The sequence below is a fragment of the Rhincodon typus genome, chromosome 36, assembly GCF_021869965.1.
Source record: "Rhincodon typus isolate 14 chromosome 36, sRhiTyp1.1, whole genome shotgun sequence".
Lineage (NCBI taxonomy): Eukaryota > Metazoa > Chordata > Chondrichthyes > Orectolobiformes > Rhincodontidae > Rhincodon > Rhincodon typus.
This window is the reverse complement of record NC_063367.1, coordinates 23,283,437-23,302,248: the sequence shown is the minus strand read 5'-3', so window position 1 is coordinate 23,302,248 and position 18,812 is coordinate 23,283,437. Positions and strand designations below refer to the sequence as shown.

The following is an 18,812-nucleotide window of genomic DNA, read 5'->3' as shown; positions in this document are numbered from 1 at the left end:
CCCATCCCCCTATAACCCACCTAACCTACACATCCCTAAACACTACGCCAACTTAGCATGGCCAATCCACCCAGCCTGCACATCTTTGGATTGTGGGAGGAAACTGGAGCACCTGGAGGAAACCCACGCAGACACAGGGAGAATGTGCAAACTCCACACAGACAGTCGCCCGAGGGTGAGGAATTGAGGCAGAAATTAACCTGTACCAAGGTGGTGTCTGGAGACAAAGAGATACCAATAAACACCATCGCACCGCAGACATTGATATCCTTTTTGGCACAACAGATCCACTCACGGGGGCATTTAGCTCCTGTGATGGTGCTTTCACTTTAAAATGGTTATTTTGTCCTTGGTTTTTTTTGAAGAGAGGTGGTAAAGGCAGAGGCACCAAACAGTCTAGGGAGTAACAGCTTAACAATTGGGCAACACGATATCGTCCCTGGTGCCTGGGTTTAAATTAAGAAAACTTAAGTTAAGGGAGCCAAGTGAGAGGGACCCTACCAAGTGTTGCTGACCACCCAAGCCGGAGTAGAAGTCCAAGGGAAGAAAGTTTAGATACACATCACACATTAATGGGGAAGCAGTGACTGAAATTGAAGTTTGCTAAGGACTATAACATTTGATCCAAAACGTGGAAGTTTATTGTATTGCTAACTGTGTGTATTTTGAGTGTCTGCTTGCTAATAACTTACCTAGCCCCTGCACCAGAACAGAGACGAAGGTAAAGGGAATTACATGTGAATACCTTTTTGTATATGTCCTATACCTATGCCAAATGAGCTGGTGTTTCCAGCTGTTGGGTGTGCTCCCACATACCCACCCACTCGAAAGACGGCATCCTCTTAAGACTCGTCCCTTTTAATACATCCGAAATGGCAGAATGTGTAATTTGCCAGAACATCTCCTTTGAGGATCTGGCACAACCAGTGCTCACCAGGGACAGAGGTGTATTGGGTGCGCATGACTGACCCCTGAGAGCAGTGGGTGTCAGCAGGTTACAACCTGACTACCTTCAGAGGTGGTACCAGCCTAATTACAACACCTCGCAATGACCTCCTTTCTTGGGGAGACCATGAGGAGGGACATGTTTATGTAAAACCCAGACAAGAAGGAAGGAGATGAGATACAGCAAGTGTTATTTGAGCTATGTCATCCCTTTTGTCTGTCACTCCTTTTGCCCTCCCTACCTGGGATACCTTAGACAAAATAAGTGCTGAAATGGTAGACATCCGTAAAACAGCGCTGCAAAACAGAACAGCCCCTGACTGGATAATGGCTGAAAAGGGAGGTACTTGTGCACTAAACAGGGCGGAATGCTGTACTTATATCACAGACAACTCCGAAGGGCTCACCGACTTGGCAGCGCATATCAAAAAGGAAATGGACAAACTAAAACAAACTCCATCTCCCAACTTGTGGAGCCGGACAACTGGCTGGCTGGGTTCACTGGAGACATCACTGGTGCAGGATGTAGTGTTACACGTTGTAGTAATTCTCATTTTATATTGTTGGTTTTTGTTAGTTAAATGTTGCTGCCAACAGGCGGCTGCAGCTGCTTCTCTGCAGGTGAAATGCTTTGGCATTTCTGGCAGACCTTTTCTGTACTGCGCATGTCATGTCTAAGCCAACTTTTGCTTGCGTGGTTTGTGATTCACTTAAGGGAGAATCAAAGTGGGGATTGATAGGGAAGACGCAAACTATTGTACTTTGAAATTGCTGAGGGCGGCAGAATCTACATTGGGTTAAGTAAATTAAAGTTACAATCAACAGTCAAACTTCCTGCACGCCAGTACAGTCTAACTAGGACATGACAACAAGTAAATTGCTGAGGCAAACTGCTGCTATAAAATGCTGTACCAAAGATCCAATCATGGTTGGATAACGCAGCTCTGCTGAGCAACAGTATACAAGAGGGCTGTGACTATGAGCTTGAGCTGTATAAAAGAAGCTACTTAGAAACTTTTTAAGCGCCCTTTTGCTATGAAGATCTGAAGCTGTAAGCAAGCTGTGCCATAATAAACATTGCCTGAATCTACCACCGGACTCGGACTCTCATTAAAGATGTCATAACATCTTACAGACAGAAAACATAGACTAAGAACAACTGATCATTTTCAGGTTTTTGGGTCATAACTAGTGGGTTACTACAAAGATCTGAGCTTGGACCTAGCTATTCATAATCGATATGAATGATCTGGAAATGGGGGTTAAGTGTAATATTTCCAAGTTTACAGTGAGACAAAACTCAGTGCAAGTGAGAGTTGTGAAGATGAGGCAAAAATGATTCACTGGGCTGGGGAGACTAAATGACTGCGCAAAAATTTAGCAGATGGAGTACAATTGGGAGAAATGAGAAGTTATCCTCTTTAGTAGGAAAATCAAAAATACACATATTTTATAAATGGTGAGACATTGCAAAATGTTGAACTTCAAACAGACTTATGTAACCTTCCTTGTTCATGATCACTTGAAAGTTAGTATGCATTTACAGCAAGCACATAAGAAGGCAAATGGTCCGTGGCCTTAATTACTAGAAGATTTGAGTATAGGGGTACTGCAATCATGTAGAACCTTGGTGAGACCACACCTGGAATACTGTGTGCAGTTTTTGTCTCCTTACCTAAGGTAAGATACACTTGCTACAGAGGGGGTCCAACTGAGGTTCACTAAAATAATTCCTGGGTTGGGGTCTTTGTCCTACTCTGTTTTTGTTGCTGGGAAAGTGAAATTGACTGGGCCTGTATCTTCTGGAGTTCAGAAGGATGAGAGACAATCTCATTCAAACGTCCAAAATTCTTACAGGATTGACAGGATAAATGCAGGAAGGATATTTCCCCTGGCAGGGTGGTGGGGAACAATGCTACAACAAGGGTACACAGTCACAAGTAAGAGGCTGATCATTTACAACAGCAATAACGAGGAGTTTCTTCACCCAGAGGCTGTGGAGACCTAGTCATTACCGAGACTGAGATTGAGAGATTTCTACATATAAAAAACGTCAAGAGATAGACAGATATTTAACCAGTGAATCCAGGGTTGTGGGAATAAGGCAGGAAAGTGGAATTGAGTATTATCAGATCAGCCATCATCTCATTGAATGACAGAACAGATTCAATGGGCTGAATGGCCTACTTCTATTCCTCCATCTCGTATGGAGATGCTGCAGGAAATGGCAGTGAAATAGAAAATTCGGCATGATCTAATTTGAATGGTGGAGTGGGCTCAAGGAGCTGAATGACCTCCTCTTGCTCTTACAGTGGAACTGACCCTTCCAGGACCAAGAGTAGGCACTTGGGATGGACTGTACTTGCAACATCCAACTGGAAAAGGGGTCAACACATCAAGAGAAAGACACAAAGGCCCTACTTCATCACAGTGTCGCTCACCCACGCCCTTTCTCATCAGCATCACTCATCCACGTCCATGTCTCATTCATTCCCCTCGCCCATGCCCTGTCCCTTCACGCTGCCCCTTGCCCATGCCTAGTCCTTTCACGCTGCCCCATGCCCATGCCCTGTTCCTTCACGCTGCCCCTCAACCGTGCCCTGTCTCTTTACACTGCTTCTCAGCTATGCCTTGTGTCATTACTGCCCCATCTCTTGCCCATCTCTTTCCTATGCCCATTCTCACTTCAATGTCACTTGCCATGCTCTGTCACATTACAGCTTTGCTTGTCCACATTCAGTCTCATTACAGTGAATCTCTCATCTCATTACAATGTCTCTAGGCCACAATGTTACAATTGGTAGCTCCCACTTTTACCGGAGTTTTTTACGGTGCTGCTTATTTGTGTGGTCTCTTGTTACAGCCTCTCTCACCCAACCACTGTCTCATCGCAATGTCGCTCACCCACGCCCTGTCTCATTGCAGTGTCACTCACTCACATCCTGTCTTATCATTGCTTCTTGTCCATGCTCTGTTTCCTTTCGCCACCACTTCCCCATGCCCGTTTTCATTACAGCATTGCTTGTACACATCCTGTCTCATTACAGTGAATGTCAAATACACCATCTCAGTACAATTGTCTCCAGTCCACAATGTTAGACTAGTAGCTCCCATCTGCACCCGATCTCTTTATGGTGTTGCTTATCCGTGTGCTCTCTTATAACAGCCTCTCTCACCCATGCCCTGGTTCATTACAGCCTCTCTCACCCACATCCTAGCTCATTACAGTTGCTGCTCGCTCAAGCCCTGGCTCATTACAGCTGTGGCTCAATATAGCCTTTCTTGACCATGCTGCGTCTCATTACGGTGCTGCTTTCCATGTGTTGCCTCGTAAGAACATCTCGAAGTTCTATCTTCCATCAGTTGGGAACATGTGTTCTTTGCATTTAATCTGAACCACTGCTTTCGTTCTCAAACACTTGTGCAGTGTACTATAAATGGTCCACCATATAACCTGTTACATACAATGTATTGTTAACAGACTATAAACAGCAGAAATAATGACAAGAACATATCGATAATACAGATTTCTGCATCAGTTCTCTCAGTCACCTGCGAGTATTGACGCTTGCAGACTGGAGGGTTTCCTTTACAAAGCTGCTTCCGTCCAGGTTTCCTGGCTTGTGTCTGATGTTCTCACAGACTGTGAGCCACTTTAATTAGAAATAACCGGCAGGAAATTATTACATAACTCAGCTTTGTTCAGCCCTCACACCGTGTTTGTCAACCAGTTGAACTAAAGATGAAATAATTATTCCTGAAAGTCATCTGAAATCTAGCAAGACCAGGTCCAGGAATTCATCATTTGGCATACTGTAGCACATGGCCCTCACCAACAGTACAACCCAATAAAACTCTCACTGTGCGTAAAAACCAAAAGAACTGCAGATGCTGTAAATCAGGAACAAAAACAAAGTTTCTGGAAAGCTCAGCAGGTCTGGTAGCATCGGTGAAGGAGAAAACAGAGTCAACGTTTCGGATCTGGTGACCCTTCCTCAGAACTGATAGTGGCTGGGAAAACATCAGTTTATATGCAGAAAGTAGGGAGGTGGGTGGGGTAGGGAGTAAACGATAGGATAAAGCCCAAACAGAGAAGAAGACAGTTGGAAAGACAAAGGAGTTGCTAACGATCAGGATGGGAGGGTGAATAGTTGTTAATGGGGACTGTTAGTGACTAACAACAAGGGGTGTGTAATGGCAGGCTATGTGGTAACAAGGCCAGCTGTGTTGGGTGGAGCGCTGGGACATGAGAGAGTTGAGACCCTAAAATGATTGAGCTCAATATTGAGGCCAGAGGGCTGTAGGGTCCCCAAGTGGAAAATGAGGTGTTGTTCCTCCAGCTTGCGTTTCATTGGAACACTGCAGCAAGCCAGAGACAGAGATGTTGGCCAGGGAGCAGGGTGGTGCATTGAAGTAACAGGCAACAGGTAGTTCAGGGTCTTTTTTGCAAGCAAAGCATAGATGTTCTGCGAAGCGGTCGCCAAGTCTACACTTTGTTTCCCCAATGTAGAGGAGAACACATTGTGAGCAGCAAATGCGGTAGATCAGATTCTGGGAAGTGCCGGTGTGTTTGGAAGGTATGTTTGGGACCTTGGATTCTGGGGAGGGAGGAGGTAAATGGGCAGCTGTTGCACCTTCGCCGGTTACAGGGGAAGGTGCCATAGGGCAATGGGGAGGTGTTGGGGGTGAAGGAAGTGTGGACCAGGGTGTCCCGGAGGGAACGGTCCCTGCAGAAGGCGGACAAGGGAGGGGAGGGGGATATGTGTCTGGTGGTGGCATCTTGCTGGAGGTGGCGGAAATAGCGTCTGATGATCTTCTGGATGTGGATGCTGGTGGGATGGTAGGTAAAGATAATGGGAACACTATCGCTGTTGCGGGAGTGAAGAGAAAGGGTGAGGGCGGAAGTGCGGGAGATGGGTCGGACTTGGTTGAGGGCCCTGTCGACAACGGAGCTGGGGAATCCTCGGTTGAGGAAGAAGGTGGACATTTCGGAGGCTCCCTTGTCGAAGTTGGCCTCATCTAAACATATACGACGGAGACGGAGGAACTGAGAGAATGGGCTGGAGTCTTTACAGGAAGTAGGGTGTGAGGATGTAGAGTCCAGGTAGCTGTGGGAGTCAGTGGGTTTGTAATGGATATTAGTGGCCAGTCTATCCCCAGAAATGGAAACAGAAATGTCGAGGAAGGGAAGGGAGGAATCAAAGATAGACCAGGTGAAAGTGAGGGCAGGGTGGAAATTGGAGGCAAAATTCATGAAGTGTTCCAATTCCAGACGAGAGAGGGAAGCAGCACCGATGATATCATCGATGTATCGGAGAAAGAATTGTGGGTGAGGGCCTGAATAGGACTGGAACAAGGAACGTTCCACATACTCCGTGAAGAGACAGGCATAACTAGGGCTCATGCAGGTACCCATTGCAACCCCGCTTACCCAAAGAAAATGACAGGTGTTGAAAGAGAAGTTGTTGAGGGTGAGGACAAGCTTGGCCAAGCGGAGGAGGGTGGTGGTGGGTGGGGATGGTTCAGGTCTTTGCTCCAGGAAGAAGCGGAGAGCCCTAAAACTCTCATGGTGGGGAACGGACATGTAAAGGAATTGCACGTCCATGGTAAAGAGGAGGTGACTGGAGCCATTAAACGGGAAGTTTTGAAACCGGCGTAAGGCGTCAAATGAATCATGGATGTATGTGGGTAGGGATTGGGCCGGGGGCAGAAGACTGAGTCAAGGTAGTAAGAGATTAGTTCTGTGGGGCACGAGCAGGCTGAAACAATGGGTCTGCCCAGACAGTCCTGTTTGTGGATTTTTGGCAGGAGGTAGAAACGAGCTGCGCGGGGTTGGGGGACTATTAGCTTGGAAGCGGCAACAACTCAAAAATACACATGGCCCTCTGGAACCTTCCTCCCCTCACCTTCCCTCTGACTCTATCCCCCCCCCCCACCCCCCCCCCCCCCCCCCCCGCTCCCCCCCCCCCCACCCCCACCTCCTGTCAGGTATTCACCATCCCTCCTAACCTTCCGCTCTCTGATGATGAATGCTCCGTACTCAGCAAAGGCCTCAGCTTTATCCCTCTACATCCCCACCTTAACGAATTTCGGGCATGACATGACACCGAACTCTTCTTCCGCTGTCTTCGCCTCCATCCTCATTTCTTTGGACAAGAGTCCTCTCCCCCTCCCACAGACCCCTTTGCCCAACTCCAACACTCTCCCTCCACCTGGACCCCTCCCTTCGGCCTTTTACCTGCACTCGATCTTTTCATTGAGAACTGTTGACGTGACATTAGTCGCCTCAATTTCACTGCCCCTCTCAACAAATCCAACCTATCTCCCTCTGAACTGACTGCATTCTGTGCACTCAGATCTAACCCTGACTTTGTCATCAAGCCTGCCGATAAGGGTGGTGCTATTGTAGTCTGATGTACTGACCTCTACCTTGCAGAGGCTGAGCGCCAACTCTCAGAGATACCTCCTCCTACCTTCCCCTGGACCATGAACCCACCATGGCACATCAGGCCATTGTATCCACTATGGTAACTGATCTCATTTCATCCGGTGATCTCCCCCACTCTGCTTCCAAACTAATAGTCCCCTAACCACGCACAGCTCATTTCTACCTCCTGCCAAAAATCCACAAACAGGATTGTCTGGGCAGACCCATTGTTTCAGCCTGCTCGTGCCCACAGAACTAATCTCTTCCTACCTTGACTCAGTCTTCTCCTCCCTGGTCCAATCCCTACCCACATACATCCATGATTCATCGGGGGCCTTCACCGATTTCAAAATTTCCAGTTTACTGGCTCCAGCCACCTTCTCTTTACCATGCATTGCAATCCCTTTACACGTCCGTTCCCCACCAAGACGGTCTTAGGGCTCTCCGCTTCTTCCTGGAGCAAAGACCTGAACCATCCACACCCACCACCACCCTCCTCCGCTTGGCCGAGCTTGTCCTCACCCTCAACAACTTCTCTTTCAACACCTCTCATTTTCTTCAGGTAAGAGGGGTTGCCATGAGTACCAGCATGGGCCCTAGTTATGCCTGTCTCTTCACGGAGTACGTGGAACATTCCCTGTTCCAGTCCTATTCAGGCCCCCATCCACAACTCTTTCTCCGATACATCAATGATATCATCGGTGCTGCTCCCCTCTCTCATCTGGAATTGGAACACTTCATCAATTTTGCCTCCAATTTCCACCCTGCCCTCACTTTCACCTGGTCTATCTCTGACTCCTCCCTTCCCTTCCTCGACATTTCTGTTTCCATTTCTGGGGATACTAATATCCATTACAAATCCACTGACTCCCACAGCTACCTGGACTCTACATCCTCACACCCCACATCCTGTAAAGGCTCCATCCCATTCTCTCAGTTCCTCCGTCTCCGTCGCATATGTTCAGATAAGGCCAACTTCGACAAGGGAGCCTCCGAAATGTCCACCTTCTTCCTCAACCGAGGATTCCCCAGCTCCGTTGTCGACAGGGCCCTCAACCAAGTCCGACCCATCTCCCGCACTTCCGCCCTCACCCTTCTCTTCACTCCCGCAACAGCGATAGGGTTCCCATTATCCTCACCTACCATCCCACCAGCATCCACATCCAGAAGATCATCAGACGCCATTTCCGCCACCTCCAGCAAGATGCCACCACCAGACACATATTCCCCTCCCCTCCCTTGTCCGCCTTCTGCAGGGACCGTTCCCTCCGGGACACCCTGGTCCACACTTCCTTCATCCCCAACACCTCCCCATAGCCCTACGGCACCTTCCCCTGTAACCGGCGAAGGTGCAACAGCTGCCCATTTACCTCCTCCCTCCCCAGTATCCAAGGGCCCAAACATACCTTCCAAACACACCGGCACTTCCCAGAATCTGGTCTACTGCATTTGCTGCTCACAATGTGTTCTCCTCTACATTGGGGAAACGAAGCGTAGACTTGGCGACCACGTCGCAGAATATCTACGTTCTGCTCATAAAAAAAACCCTGAACTACCTGTTGCCTGCTACTTCAATGCACCACCCTGCTCCCTGGCCAACATCTCTGTCTCTGGCTTGCTGCAGTGTTCTAGTGAAACGCAAGCTAGAGGAACAATACTTCATTTTCCACCTGGGGACCCTACAGCCTTCCGGACTCAATATTGAGCTCAATCATTTTAGGGTCTCAACTCTCTCATGTCCCAGCGCTCCACCCCACACAGCTGGCCTTGTTACCACATAGCCTGCCATTACACACCCCTTGTTGTTAGTCACTAACAGTCCCCATTAACAACTATTCACCCTCCCAGCCTGATCATTAGCAATTCCTTTGTCTTTCCAACTGTCTTTCTCTCTCTCTTTGGGCTCTATCCTATCGTTTACTCCCTACCCCATTCACCTCCCTACTTTCTGCATACAAACTGACGTTTTCCCAGCCACTATCAGTTCTGAGGAAGGGTCACCAGATCAGAAACGTTAACTCTGTTTTCTCCTTCACAGATGTTGCCAGACCTGCTGAGCTTTTCTCACTGTGCATACATCACTAGAAATTTCAATAATTAGATTGCAAAGCTCCTTGATAATTTAAATCAGAAATCACTGACTGAGTGATACCAGATTTTAGAAAAATATTTTAATCAAGATTTCAAGTCCCAAAATTTGACCTGACAATTCAGGAGGTCACTGAAAATTCTTCATCCTTCTCCAAGGTGGACTCCTGGGAAACACAGGCCTCAAAGCCTGTAAACCAAGTCCAAACAGGAGGACCAGATTAAATGTGTCAACTACCCGCTCGCTCGAAATTTGGGCACTGCTGCATGAGGGTTTGGGTTTGGATTTGGATTTGGATTTAGAAGGTGCTTCGGGGGAACTCTACTGAGTTGCTGTAGTACCTCTGGCAGGTGGTACACTCTGATCCTACTGTAGACCTACCAATTGTGAAGGGAGTTAGTTAATGTTGAAGGTATCGGAAGTCGTGCCAATTAAGCGATTGCTTTGTCCTGGATGGTATCAAGTCTCAAGTGCTGTTGGAGCTGGACAAGTGGGGGGTATTCCATCACACTCATGACTTGTGCCTTGTATATGATTGACAGGTTTTGGAGAGTCAGGATGTGAGTTATTCACTGCAGGATTACTAGCCTTTGCTCTTGTTATCACAATAGTTAATTGGCTAGTCCAGTTGAGTTTCTGTCAATGGTAACTCCCAGGATGTTGATAATAGAGGATTCAGTGATGGTAATGCTATTGAGTGCTCTAGGGTGATGGTTAGATTTTCTCATGTTGGAGATGGTTGTTGCCTGGCACTTACACAACACAAATGATACCTGCCACTTGTCAGCCCAAACTTGAACACAGTCCAAGCCTTGCTGCATTTGGACTGCTTCAGTATCTGAGTCGTCGTGAATAGTGCTGAACATTGTGCAATCATCAGCAAACAACCCCACTTATGAGCTTATGACAGAGGGAAAGTCATTGATGAGGTATCTGAAGATGGTTGAACTTAGGACAGTACACTGAGGAACTCCTGCAGAGATATCCTGAAACTGAGATGACTGACCTCCAAGAAGACCTCCTTCCTATGTGCCAGGTAGGAGTCTAACCAGCTGAGAGTTTTCCCCAATTCCCATTTACTCCAGCTGTGTTCAGGCTCTTTGATGCTACAATTTGTCAAATGCGGTTTTGACATCAAGAGCAATCGCTCTCATCTCACCTCTAGAATTCAGCTTCTTTTATCCCATCCTTGGGCCAAGGCTGTAATGAGGTCAGGAGCTGAGTGACTCTGGGTGGAACCCAGACTGAGTGTGAGTGAGCAGCTCATTGCTGAGCAAACATTATTGATGACATCCTCCCATCGCCTTACTGATGTTTGAGAGTAGTTTGATGGGCAGTAATTAGCAAGTTTTGATTCACACTGCTTGTGCAAGGGGCATACCTAGGCAATTTTCAACAGCGTCCAGTTGATGCCAGTGTTTTAGATGTACTGGAACAGCTTGGCAAGGGGTGTGGCAAGTTCTGAAGCACATCATCAGTACTATTGCGAGAAAGTTGTCAGGGCCCATAGCTTGTGTGTTATCTGGTGACTCCAACAGTTTCTTAGTATCGCGTGAACAGAATTCAATCGGCGTAAATTGGCATCTGAAATGCTGAGAACCTGTGTAGCAGGCTGAGATTAATCATTCACTTGACACTTTTGGCTGAAGATTGTTGCGAATGCTTTGGCTTTATTTTTTCCACTGATGTGCCTTGCTTCCCCATTATTGACAATGGGGATATTTGTAGAGTTTCTAACTCCAGTGAAATGTTTAATTTTCTACCACCATTCACAACTTAGTGTGGCAGGACTCAGAGCCAAAGAAGTATTCACTTTTGTAACACTATCTGTCAAAGGAACTTAATGTCAGAGAGAGTGTGAGAGAGAAATGGGGCGGGGGGGGAAAGAGAGTCGGTGTGAGTGTACGGGGAAGAGAAAGTGTGCGTGTGTGACGGGGAGAGGGAAGAGAGTGAGTGAGGTGGGAGAGCGTGTGTGTTGGGGGTGGGAAAAGAGAGACAGAATGTGTGTGTGTCAGTGAGAGAGAGAGAGGAGGAGAAAGAGTGTGTGCATGTGAGAGGGGGGAGAAGAGGGGGGAGAAAAGGTGTGTGTGTGTGTGTGTGTGTCTGTGAGTAGAGAGAAAGACAGAAACTGTGCATGTGTGTATGGGGTCACCTGTAGTGCAACATGAACATGTTGTGTATCCCGGCGCAGAGTCGCCAAGCAGAGGCTGATAGCCAAGTTTGGTACCCATGAGGACGGCTTCAATCGGGATCTTGGGTTCATGTCGCACAACAGGTGACCCCACCACACTATACTCTCTCGCACGCACGGTCTCTCTCTCTCACACACACACGTGAATCTATGGGATGAATTTATATTTGCAGATACATTTTATTTTGTTCAAAAAGTACACAATTTATAGACAGTTAATGTGGCATTTTATAAATTCCTACTTTAGAAATAAAACCAGTCTGACTCCAAACTAAAACACAAACAAACACAAACAGATTCTAAACAAGGTCTCACCCCTAACATGCATTGTCTGACCTAAAACGTCACTTCTTATTTATACTGATAAAACCTTTAGTTCTCTCGGGACTGTGACTTGAAAGAAATTCGGAGATTTACACATACATATTAATCAATTAAAACATTCTAACTGATTAAAGATTTAACAGCATCTTAGGTTAGTTTTTAGTACATCCTCATCAATGGTGTGAACCTTTGATCTTTTACTTATAAATTCTGTGTCTGATACTACCTCTCTCAGTAACACCTGAAGGACTGAGGCTCCGAAAGCTCGTTCTCAAATAAACCTGTTTGACTATAACTTGGTGTCATTTGATGTCTGACCATGTCCAACCTAGTCCAACATCGGCACCTCCACATCATGGCTACCAAAATTGGTGGTATGGGAGACACTGAAGAAGAATATTTCAGCGTACAATGGGATCTTGACCAACTGGGCCCGTGGGCCACGGAATGGCAGATGGAATTTAATGCGGATAAATGCAAGGTGTTACATTTTGGCAGGATAAACCAAGGCGGGACTTAGATAGTTAATGATTGGGCTTTGGGGAGTGTTGTCGAACAGACAGAGCTAGGGATGCATGTACATAGTTCCCCGAAAGTGGCATCACAGGTAGACAAGGTAGTGAAGAAACCGTTTGACACGCTTGCCTTCATCGATCAGAGCACTGAGGTCAGGAGTTGAGATATCATCTTACATCTGCACAAAACATTTGGTCAGGCCATATTTGGAGTGGTGCGGAGCCATAGAGATATACAGCACAAAAACAGACCCTTTGGTCCAACTCGTCCATGCCGACCAATATCCTGAATAAATCTAGTCCCATTTGCCAGCATTTGGGCCATATCTCTCTAAATCCTTCCTATGCATATACCCATCCAGATGTCTTTTAAATATTGTAATTTTACCAGCCTCCACCACTTCCTCTGGCAGCTCATACATGTACAACCCTCTGCATGAAAAAGTTGTCCCTTAGGTTCCTATTAAATCTTTCCCTTCTCACCTTAAACCTTGCCCTCTAGCGTTGGACTCCCCTACCCTTGGAAAAAGGCCTTGCCTATTCACCCTATCCATGCCCCTCATGATTTTATAAACCTCTATAAGGTCACTCTTTAGCCTCCAACACTCCAAGGAGAATAGCCCCAGTCTATTCAGCCTCTCTCTACAGCTGAAATCCTCCAACCCTGGCAACATCATTGTAAATCTTTTCCGAACCCTTTCAAGTTTCACAACATCCTTCCTATAGAAGGGAGATCAGAATTGCACACAGTATTCCAATAGTGGCCTGACCAATGTCCTGTACAGCTGCAACATAACCTCCCAACTCCTATACTCAATGGCTGAACAAAAACGGCAAGTGTACCAAATGCCTTTTACACTATCCTATCTACCTGCAACTCCACTTTCAAGGAACTATGAACCTGCACTCCAATGTCTCTTTGTTCAGCAACACCCCCCAGGACCTTACCATTAAGTATATAAGCCCTGCCCTGTTTTGCCTTCCCAAAATGCAGCACTTTATATTTATCTAAACTCCAACCAGTCCTCAGTCCGTTGGCCCATCTGATCAAGAACTCATTGTACTCTGAGGTAACCTTCTTCGCTGTCCACTACACCTCCAATTTTGGTTTCATCTGTAAATTTGCCAATCTTACCTTCTATGTTCACATCCAAATCATTTATATAAATGATGAAAAACAGTGGACCCAGCACCGATCCTTGTGGCACACCATTGGTCATAGGCCTCCCCTTCTGTAAAGCAACACCTCCACCATCACCCTCTGTTTTCTACCTTCAAGCCAGTTCTGCGTCCAAATAGCTAGTTCTCTTTCCATTCCGTGTGATCTAACCTTGTTAGCCAGTCTACCATAAGGAACCTTACTGAAGTCTTACTGAAATCCATACAGATCACATCCACGGCTCTGCCCTCATCAGTCCCCTTGGTTACTTCTTCAAAAATTTCAATTAAGTTAGTGAGACACAATTTCCAGTGCACAGCCATATTGACTATACCTAATCAGTCCTTGCCTAATTAGTCCATGTAAATCCTGTCCCTCAGGGGTCCCTCCATCAACCTGCCCGCCACCAATGTCAGGCTCACCGGTCTATAGCTCCCTGGCTTTTTCTTACCACCTTTCTTAAATAGTGGCACCATGTTAGCCAACCTCCAGTCGCCCCAGCACCTCGCCTGTGGCTATCGATGATACAAATATCTTAGGAAAGGGCCCAGCAATCACTTCCCATATAGCTGTAGGGTACACCTGATCAGATCCCAGAAATTTATTTATCTTTATGCATTTTCAGACATCCTCTTCTGTAATATGGACATTTTTCAGGAGGTCACTATTTCCCCACCTTCTCTATCTTCCATATCCTTCTCCATAGTAAATACTCATACAAAATATTTGTTTAATATCTCTTCCGCGGTTCCACACATAGGCACCCTTACTGATCTTTAAGGGGCCCTATTTTCTCCCTAGTTACCCTTTTGTCCTTAATATATTTGTAGAATTACTTTGGATTTTTCTTAACCCTATTTGCCAAAGCTATCTCATGTCCCCTTTTTGCCCTCCTGATTTTTCTCTTAAGTATACTCCTACTGCCTTTATACTCTAAGGATTCACTTGATCTCTGCTGTCTAAACCTGACATATGCTTCCTTCTTATTCTTGACCAAAATCTCAATTTCTCTAGTCATCCAGCATTCCTTACATCTACCAGCCCTGCCCTTCACCCTAACTGGAACACTCTGTCTCTGGACTCTCATTATCTCATTTTTGAAGGCTTCCCATTTTCCAGCCATCCTTTTACCTGCAAACATCCGCCCCCAATCAACTTTTGCAAGTTATTGCCTAATACCGTCAAAATTCGCCTTCCTCCAATTAGGAACTTTTAGATCCGGTCTATCCTTTTCCATTACTATTTTAAAACTAATAGAATTATGGTCACTGGCCCCAAAGTGCTCCCCCACTGACATCTCAGTCACCTGCCCTGCCTTACTTCCCAACAGAAGGGTAAGTTTTGATCCTTCTCTAGTAGGTACATCCACATACTGAATCAGAAAACTTTCTTGAACGCACTTAAGAAATTTTTCTCTTTCCAAGCCCTTAACATTATGGCAGTGCCAGTCAATGTTTGGAAAGTTAAAATCCCCTACAATTTCAAACCTATTATTCTTACAGGTAACTGAGATCTCCTTATAAATTTGTTTCTCAATTTCCCACTGACTATTGGGAGAGATCTGTAGTACAATCCCAGTAAGGTAATCATTGCTTTCTTATTTCTTAGTTCCACCCAAATAACTTCCCTGAACATATTCCCAGGAATATCCTCCCAAAGTACAGTCGTAATTTTATCCCTAACCAAAAATCCCACTCCCCTCCTCTTTTGCCCCTATTTCTATCCTTCTTATAGCATCTATACCCTGAAACATTAAGCTGCCAGTCCTGTCCATCCCTGAGCCACATCTCCGTAACAGCTGTGATATCCCAGGCCCACGTTCCTAATCATGACCCAAGTTCATTTGCCCTACATGTCAGGTCTCCTGCATTGATATAAATGCAGTTCAATTTATCAGTCCAACCTTATTCTCTGCCTTGCTTCTGCCTGCCTTGACTGTTTGACTTGCTCCTTTTCTCAACTCAGTCTCAGACTCATCTCTTTTCTCACCATCTCTTGGATCATCCCTGCTCGCACCCCCCTCCCCCCCCCCCCTCCCTCCCCACCAGTTTAAAGCCTCCTGAATAGCAAATTTCCCAGCCAGTATGTTAGTCCCCTTCCAATTCAGGTGCAACCAGTCCTTCTTACACAGCCACCTCTACCTCCAAAGAGATTCCAATGATCCAAAAATGTGAATCCTTTTCCCCTGCACCAGCTCTTCAGCCATGCATTCGTCCGCTCTATCATCCTTTCCTACTCTCACTAGCATGTGGCAACTGGAGTAATCCACATATTACTATCCTTAAGGACTTACTTTTTAAACCTCCTACCTAATTTCCTATATTCTCTCCTCAGAACCTCATTCTTTTCTCTTCCTACGTCGTTGGTACCAGCATGTACAACAATCTCTTGCTGGTCACTCTCTTTAAGAATATTCTGCACCCTCTCTGAGACATCCTTGACCCTGGCACCAGCGAGGCAACACACCATTCTGGTGTCTTGCTGTCGGTCACAGAAACTTCTGTCTGTGCCTCTGACTAGAGTCCCTCTATCACAATCAATCACTTGGAACCTGATGTACCCCTCGTTACAGTACAGTCAGTCCAGTACCAGAAACCTGGCTGTCAGTGCTACATTCCCCGGAGAGTCCATTCTATTATCTTGAATGCACTACCTTAACGCAACTTATTATTTTTGAACAGAAAATGTTGGAGAAACTCAGCAGGTCTGAAAGCATCTGTGAAGGGAGAAACAGGGTTAACATTCTTCCAAAGAGTCATGCCAAACACAAAACATTGATGCTGTTTCTATTTCCATGAACGCTGCCAGATCTGCTGAGTTTCTTCAGCACTTTCTGCTTTCAGTTCGGATCTCCAGCATCTCTAGTACTCTATTTTTGTTATTAATATTTTTGAAGCTGAGGTGGGCCTCCAGTTTTGTGACATTATAACTAAAAGAACAGGGGGTGGGTTTCACGGTACAAGAAGAAATCTGGAAGCCTATGAGGAAAGATAGGTCAGAAACTAGAAAATGATGTGAGTTCAGGTTCAAGGTGGGGAAACTACCAAATGAGACAGTACGAACGTGATTATTTGGTGGAGAAAGGATGATCTCAATCTCAATCACCCAATGTAAATATATCATTCCTCAGATAAGGAGATCAAATCAGCACCAAAGGCCTGTACAACAAGGCTTCCTTACTCTTGTACTTCAATCCTCTAGCAATAAAGGACAGCATGTCTTATGATTTCCTAATTGCTTGCTACACCTGAACGCTAACGTCTTCTCTTCATTATGTAAGCATAACCAGGTCTTTCAGAATTTCAACATTTACTAAGTTAATGCATTTTAAGGAATATGCTATTATTCTATTCTTAGAATGGAATTATAGAATACCTACAGTGTGGAAAGAGGCCATTCGGCCCATTAAGTCTGCACCAAACCTCCAAAGAGCAATGATGTTACAATCAGACTAGCCATGATCTTATTGAACAGTGGAGCAAACTCATGGAACTAATGGCCTACTTCTGCTCCATATGTTTATACGTTGAGGCCGGTACATCATAACCACTTGGATCTTTAAAGGAATTCACTCATCTCTGGGTGACAAGAACCTTAAGTGATGTAAATTCAGCATTGAGTGATAAGAAAAATCTCCCTGCTAATCACAAAGGCTGTGATACAGTGTCACAGAAGATACAATAATCAGTGCAGCACCATTTCCAAAAGCCACAACGTTCTACTGACCATAAGCAGGTTTTGGCTCCAATGGCACAGTTTCTCTCTCTCTCGCTCGCTCTCTTTCTCTCAGGTTCTGGCACACTCACATGGACCATTTCCAACAAGCTTTGAACAGCAAAATGTTGAATCAAATCCCCAATCCCTTCACCAAGGCCCCTCAATTGCAGTCGATCTGCCCCACCCTTACCCCCTGATGCCAATCACCACCAGACTACCAACTACCAGCAACCCCTCTCCAGAGTGACGGACAGTCAATTCCACAGGGAAACAGTCCCCCTAACCCTGGTTTGGAGCTGTAATGGGGATTCACCATTACCCCAAACTTACCCCATCTTTGGCCAGACCCCCATCTACAGCTGCACTGAACATGAACCACCTTCGAAACTGCTTCTGTAACACCGACACATAGGGTTCAAAACAGCTTCCTGGCTGTAAAACACTTGTCTCTTTTCACGTCAGTAAAAATTTATCAGCCCTGCCAGTTACATGCCTGTGTCTTTAAGCAGCTTCCCTGAGATGCTGAGACTGTGCAGTCTCGGCACCGGCTCATTGCAGCAAGCGCCTTTCCGCCCGACACCATTGCCACTTTTTCCCTAGGAAGTCGAAGGAGAATAAGAGCAGGGCAACTAGCCCAGGCTGCACTCCCCGCCCGAAGGGGCCATACGGCTGCTGCTTACCTGCCTGTCCCAGACTCGGTACCAGCTCCCAGTCTCCGTTCCTTTGTGTTCCCGGGAACCCCTGACCCTGAATAGGCAGCATCTGTTAACCCCGCACCCTGAATAGGACAGACACACAGCGGCACCCAGCAAGCTGAATACAAAGATAACAAGGTGTAGAGCTGGATGAACACAGCAAGCCAAGCAGCATCAGAGGAGCAGAAAGGCTGACGTTTCGGGCCTAGACCCTTCTTCAGAAATGGGGGAAGGAAAGGGGATTCTGAAATAAAGAGAGGGAAGGCGGAAAGAAGATGGATAGAGGAGAAGATAGGTGGAGGAGACAGACAGGTCAAAGAGGCGGGGATGGAGCCAGTAAAGGTGAGTGTCGGCGGGGAGTTAGGGAGGGGATAGGTCAGTCCAGGGAGGACGGACAGGTCAAGGGGGTGGGATGAGGTTAGTAGGTAGGAGATGGGGGTGGGGCTTGAAGTGGGAGGAATAGCAACTCATATTTCGCTTGGGAACCCTGCAGCCCAATGGTATCAATGTGGATTTCACAAGCTTCAAAATCTCCCCTCCCCCTACCGCATCCCAAAACCAGCCCAGCTCGTCCCCGCCTCCCTAACCTGTCCTTCCTCCCACCTCAAGCCCCACCCCCATCTCCTACCTACTAACCTCATCCCGCCCCCTTGACCTGTCCGTCCTCCCTGGACTGACCTATCTCCTCCCTAACTCCCCACCTACACTCACCTTTACTGGCTCCATCCCCGCCTCTTTGACCTGTCTGTC

At 46.4% G+C, this 18,812-nt stretch overlaps 2 protein-coding genes across 3 annotated transcripts in view; one reads left to right on the top strand and one right to left on the bottom strand.

Annotated features, from left to right (window-relative positions):
• The window catches only part of apba2b (amyloid beta (A4) precursor protein-binding, family A, member 2b), a 94,882-nt gene extending 76,775 nt beyond the window's left edge, over positions 1-18,107 (bottom strand). For both annotated transcript variants that reach the window (XM_048617235.1, XM_048617236.1), the window contains exon 1: positions 18,048-18,107. The gene's annotated coding sequence lies outside the window, so the exon portion shown is untranslated. The remainder of the gene's footprint in view (positions 1-18,047) is intronic.
• mphosph10 (M-phase phosphoprotein 10 (U3 small nucleolar ribonucleoprotein)) overlaps positions 1-18,812 on the top strand; it is a 109,027-nt gene that overhangs the window by 29,873 nt on the left and 60,342 nt on the right. The gene's annotated exons all lie outside the window — the stretch shown is intronic.